This window comes from Oncorhynchus clarkii, unplaced genomic scaffold, assembly GCF_045791955.1.
Source record: "Oncorhynchus clarkii lewisi isolate Uvic-CL-2024 unplaced genomic scaffold, UVic_Ocla_1.0 unplaced_contig_8882_pilon_pilon, whole genome shotgun sequence".
NCBI lineage: Eukaryota > Metazoa > Chordata > Actinopteri > Salmoniformes > Salmonidae > Oncorhynchus > Oncorhynchus clarkii.
The window spans coordinates 28,054-35,000 of NW_027258291.1; positions in this window are offsets into that span (position 1 = coordinate 28,054).

A 6,947-nucleotide genomic window follows, 5' to 3' on the forward strand; every position below is an offset into this window, starting at 1 on the left:
GACTCATTGTTGGGGAGGTCTTCAGATCCAGACTCATTGTTGGGGAGGTCCTCAGATCCAGACTCATTGTTGGCTAGGTCCTGAGATCCAGACTCATTGTTGGGGAGGTCTTCAGATCCAGACTCATTGTTGGGGAGGTCTTCAGATCCAGACTCATTGTTGGGGAGGTCCTGAGATCCAGACTCATTGTTGGGGAGGTCCTGAGATCCAGACTCATTGTTGGGGAGGTCTTCAGATCCAGACTCATTGTTGGGGAGGTCTTCAGATCCAGACTCATTGTTGGGGAGGTCTTCAGATCCAGACTCATTGTTGGGGAGGTCTTCAGATCCAGACTCATTGTTGGGGAGGTCCTCAGATCCAGACTCGTTGTTAGGGAGGTCCTGAGATCCAGACTCATTGTTGGGGAGGTCTTCAGATCCAGACTCATTGTTGGGGAGGTCCTCAGATCCAGACTCGTTGTTGGGGAGGTCCTGAGATCCAGATTCATTGTTGGGGAGGTCCTGAGATCCAGACTCATTGTTGGGGAGGTCCTGAGATCCAGACTCATTGTTGGGGAGGTCTTCAGATCCAGACTCATTGTTGGGGAGGTCCTGAGATCCAGACTCATTGTTGAGGAAACTACGGTCTGTGGGCAAGGAGTTTGGGTAGCGAGGCAAGAAGGGGACTGGATGGTGAAATCTGCTGGTTAACAATAAGACAGACCTGCTGGTTAACAATAAGACAGACCTGCTGGTTAACAATAAGACTGACCTGCTGGTTAACAATAAGACAGACCTGCTGGTTAACAATAAGACTGAGACCTACTGGTTAACAATAAGACAGACCTACTGGTTAACAATAAGACTGACCTACTAGTTAACAATAAGACAGACCTGCTGGTTAACAATAAGACTGAGACCTACTGGTTAACAATAAGACAGACCTACTGGTTAACAATAAGACAGACCTACTGGTTAACAATAAGACTGACCTACTAGTTAACAATAAGACAGACCTGCTGGTTAACAATAAGACTAAGACCTACTGGTTAACAATAAGACAGACCTACTGGTTAACAATAAGACTGACCTGCTGGTTAACAATAAGACTGACCTGCTGGTTAACAATAAGACTGAGACCTGCTGGTTAACAATAAGACTGAGACCTGCTGGTTAACAATAAGACTGAGACCTGCTGGTTAACAATAAGACTGAGACCTACTGGTTAACAATAAGACTGGCCTGCTGGTTAACAATAAGACAGACCTGCTGGTTAACAATAAGACTGAGACCTGCTGGTTAACAATAAGACTGAGACCTACTGGTTAACAATAAGACAGACCTGCTGGTTAACAATAAGACTGACCTGCTGGTTAACAATAAGACTGAGACCTGCTGGTTAACAATAAGACTGACCTGCTGGTTAACAATAAGACAGACCTACTGGTTAACAATAAGACTGAGACCTGCTGGTTAACAATAAGACAGACCTGCTGGTTAACAATAAGACTGAGACCTACTGGTTAACAATAAGACAGACCTGCTGGTTAACAATACGACTGAGACCTGCTGGTTAACAATAAGACAGACCTGCTGGTTAACAATAAGACAGACCTACTGGTTAACAATAAGACTGAGACCTGCTGGTTAACAATAAGACAGACCTGCTGGTTAACAATAAGACAGACCTACTGGTTAACAATAAGACTGAGACCTACTGGTTAACAATAAGACTGAGACCTACTGGTTAACAATAAGACAGACCTGCTGGTTAACAGTAAGACAGACCTACTGGTTAACAATAAGACTGAGACCTACTGGTTAACAATAAGACAGACCTGCTGGTTAACAATAAGACTGACCTACTGGTTTAAGACAGACCTACTGGTTAACAGTAAGACAGACCTACTGGTTAACAGTAAGACAGACCTACTGGTTAACAATAAGACTGAGACCTGCTGGTTAACAATAAGACTGAGACCTGCTGGTTAACAAGCACTTGACCTCACATTGACAGTGAGGACTTCCAGATGCTGCTAGAGGAGATGAGTCACTGTTCTGTTACCTCCCCATTGTTGGGGAGGTCTTCAGATCCAGACTCATTGTTGGGGAGGTCCTGAGATCCAGACTCATTGTTGGGGAGGTCCTGAGATCCAGACTCATTGTTGGGGAGGTCTTCAGATCCAGACTCATTGTTGGGGAGGTCTTCAGATCCAGACTCATTGTTGGGGAGGTCTTCAGATCCAGACTCATTGTTGGGGAGGTCTTCAGATCCAGACTCATTGTTGGGGAGGTCCTCAGATCCAGACTCGTTGTTAGGGAGGTCCTGAGATCCAGACTCATTGTTGGGGAGGTCTTCAGATCCAGACTCATTGTTGGGGAGGTCCTCAGATCCAGACTCGTTGTTGGGGAGGTCCTGAGATCCAGATTCATTGTTGGGGAGGTCCTGAGATCCAGACTCATTGTTGGGGAGGTCCTGAGATCCAGACTCATTGTTGGGGAGGTCTTCAGATCCAGACTCATTGTTGGGGAGGTCCTGAGATCCAGACTCATTGTTGAGGAAACTACGGTCTGTGGGCAAGGAGTTTGGGTAGCGAGGCAAGAAGGGGACTGGATGGTGATACTGAAATCTGCTGGTTAACAATAAGACAGACCTGCTGGTTAACAATAAGACTGACCTGCTGGTTAACAATAAGACTGAGACCTGCTGGTTAACAATAAGACAGACCTGCTGGTTAACAATAAGACTGAGACCTACTGGTTAACAATAAGACAGACCTACTGGTTAACAATAAGACTGACCTACTAGTTAACAATAAGACAGACCTGCTGGTTAACAATAAGACTGAGACCTACTGGTTAACAATAAGACAGACCTACTGGTTAACAATAAGACTGACCTGCTGGTTAACAATAAGACTGACCTGCTGGTTAACAATAAGACTGAGACCTGCTGGTTAACAATAAGACTGAGACCTACTGGTTAACAATAAGACTGGCCTGCTGGTTAACAATAAGACAGACCTGCTGGTTAACAATAAGACTGAGACCTACTGGTTAACAATAAGACAGACCTGCTGGTTAACAATAAGACTGACCTGCTGGTTAACAATAAGACTGAGACCTGCTGGTTAACAATAAGACTGACCTGCTGGTTAACAATAAGACAGACCTACTGGTTAACAATAAGACAGACCTGCTGGTTAACAATAAGACTGAGACCTGCTGGTTAACAATAAGACAGACCTGCTGGTTAACAATAAGACTGAGACCTACTGGTTAACAATAAGACAGACCTGCTGGTTAACAATAAGACTGAGACCTGCTGGTTAACAATAAGACAGACCTACTGGTTAACAATAAGACTGAGACCTGCTGGTTAACAATAAGACAGACCTGCTGGTTAACAATAAGACAGACCTACTGGTTAACAATAAGACTGAGACCTGCTGGTTAACAATAAGACAGACCTGCTGGTTAACAATAAGACAGACCTACTGGTTAACAATAAGACTGAGACCTACTGGTTAACAATAAGACTGAGACCTACTGGTTAACAATAAGACAGACCTGCTGGTTAACAGTAAGACAGACCTACTGGTTAACAATAAGACTGAGACCTACTGGTTAACAATAAGACAGACCTGCTGGTTAACAATAAGACTGACCTACTGGTTAACAATAAGACAGACCTACTGGTTAACAGTAAGACAGACCTACTGGTTAACAATAAGACTGAGACCTGCTGGTTAACAATACGACTGAGACCTGCTGGTTAACAATAAGACTGAGACCTGCTGGTTAACAAGCACTTGACCTCACATTGACAGTGAGGACTTCCAGATGCTGCTAGAGGAGATGAGTCACTGTTCTGTTACCTCCCCATTGTTGGGGAGGTCTTCAGATCCAGACTCATTGTTGGGGAGGTCCTGAGATCCAGACTCATTGTTGGGGAGGTCCTGAGATCCAGACTCATTGTTGGGGAGGTCTTCAGATCCAGACTCATTGTTGGGGAGGTCTTCAGATCCAGACTCATTGTTGGGGAGGTCTTCAGATCCAGACTCATTGTTGGGGAGGTCTTCAGATCCAGACTCATTGTTGGGGAGGTCCTCAGATCCAGACTCGTTGTTAGGGAGGTCCTGAGATCCAGACTCATTGTTGGGGAGGTCTTCAGATCCAGACTCATTGTTGGGGAGGTCCTCAGATCCAGACTCGTTGTTGGGGAGGTCCTGAGATCCAGATTCATTGTTGGGGAGGTCCTGAGATCCAGACTCATTGTTGGGGAGGTCCTGAGATCCAGACTCATTGTTGGGGAGGTCTTCAGATCCAGACTCATTGTTGGGGAGGTCCTGAGATCCAGACTCATTGTTGAGGAAACTACGGTCTGTGGGCAAGGAGTTTGGGTAGCGAGGCAAGAAGGGGACTGGATGGTGATACTGAAATCTGCTGGTTAACAATAAGGGACCTGCTGGTTAACAATAAGACTGAGACCTGCTGGTTAACAATAAGACAGACCTGCTGGTTAAGACCTACTAGTTAACAATAAGACAGACCTGCTGGTTAACAATAAGACTGAGACCTACTGGTTAACAATAAGACTGACCTGCTGGTTAACAATAAGACTGACCTGCTGGTTAACAATAAGACTGAGACCTGCTGGTTAACAATAAGACTGAGACCTGCTGGTTAACAATAAGACTGAGACCTGCTGGTTAACAATAAGACTGAGACCTACTGGTTAACAATAAGACTGGCCTGCTGGTTAACAATAAGACAGACCTGCTGGTTAACAATAAGACTGAGACCTGCTGGTTAACAATAAGACTGAGACCTACTGGTTAACAATAAGACAGACCTGCTGGTTAACAATAAGACTGACCTGCTGGTTAACAATAAGACTGAGACCTGCTGGTTAACAATGGACCTGCTGGTGATACTGGAAATCTGCTGGTTAACAATAAGACAGACCTGCTGGTTAACAATAAGACTGACCTGCTGGTTAACAATAAGACTGAGACCTGCTGGTTAACAATAAGACAGACCTGCTGGTTAACAATAAGACTGAGACCTACTGGTTAACAATAAGACAGACCTACTGGTTAACAATAAGACTGACCTACTAGTTAACAATAAGACAGACCTGCTGGTTAACAATAAGACAGACCTGCTGGTTAACAATAAGACAGACCTACTGGTTAACAGTAAGACAGACCTACTGGTTAACAATAAGACTGAGACCTGCTGGTTAACAGTAAGACAGACCTACTGGTTAACAATAAGACTGAGACCTGCTGGTTAACAATAAGACTGAGACCTGCTGGTTAACAAGCACTTGACCTCACATTGACAGTGAGGACTTCCAGATGCTGCTAGAGGAGATGAGTCACTGTTCTGTTACCTCCCCCAGACAAAGAGAGATAAACACACACAAACACACACACACACAGGCACACACACACAGGCACACACACACACACACACACACACACACACACACACACACACACACACACACACAAAGAGTGTAATGTCTAGTGGTCCTCATAGCAAGAGGCTCTCCTCTCCCTAATGGTCCTGTAGCAGCAGGAGAGAAGGCTGCTGTACCACATGCTAATAGTATTACCATATCTATTACTACCCTACTGAAGAGACACTTCCCATTGATTTACAGCACTCTGAAAAACCCTGCGCTGCTCCAAACTGAAATAAATACTGCAAGATGATTCTCCTCTCTGGCTCTATGAACCCATGGAAGCACAGAATGCTCATAAAGATAAACACATCTTACCGTCATATTTCATAGCGTGAAAGCGACGCCATATAGAATATATTATTATCAGGAAACATATGAAAGGAATAGGACACTCAAACTGAATGTAAAATAGACATATGTAAACTACAGTGTGTTAACTACCGTACGTAAACTACTACAGTATGTAAACTACAGTGTGTAAACTACAGTGTGTAAACTACAGTGTGTAAACTACAGTGTGTTAACTACCGTATGTAACTACTAACTACAGTGTGTAGTGTGTAAACTACAGTGTGTAAACTACAGTGTGTTAACTACCGTATGTAAACTAACTACAGTATGTTAAAACTAACTAACTAGTATGTAAACTACAGTGTGTTAACTACTGTGTAAACTAACTACGTATGTAAACTACAGTATGTAAACTACAGTGTGTAAACTACAGTATGTAAACTAATTACAGTATGTAAACTACAGTGTGTAAAATACAGTATGTAAACTAATTACAGTATGTAAACTACAGTGTGTAAACTAACTACAGTGTGTAAACTAACTACAGTGTTAAAACTAACTATAGTGTGTAAACTACAGTGTGTAAACTAACTACAGTGTGTAAACGAACTACAGTATGTAAAATACAGTGTGTAAACTAATGACAGTGTGTAAACTAACTACAGTGTGTAACTACAGTGTGTAAACTACAGTGTGTAAACTAACTACAGTATGTAAAATACAGTGTGTAAACTACAGTGTGTAAACTACAGTGTGTAAACTACAGTGTGTAAACTACAGAGTGTAAACTAACCAGAGTATGTTAACTACAGTGTGTAAACTACAGCTCGGCATTCAACACCATAGTACCCTCCAAGCTCGTCATCAAGCTTGAGACCCTGGGTCTCGACCCCGCCCTGTGCAACTGGGTACTGGACTTCCTGACGGGCCGCCCCCAGGTGGTGAGGGTAGGCAACAACATCTCCTCCCCGCTGATCCTCAACACTGGGGCCCCACAAGGGTGCGTTCTGAGCCCTCTCCTGTACTCCCTGTTCACCCACGACTGCGTGGCCACGCAAGCCTCCAACTCAATCATCAAGTTTGCGGACGACACAACAGTGGTAGGCTTGATTACCAACAACGACGAGACGGCCTACAGGGAGGAGGTGAGGGCCCTCGGAGTGTGGTGTCAGGAAAATAACCTCACACTCAACGTCAACAAAACT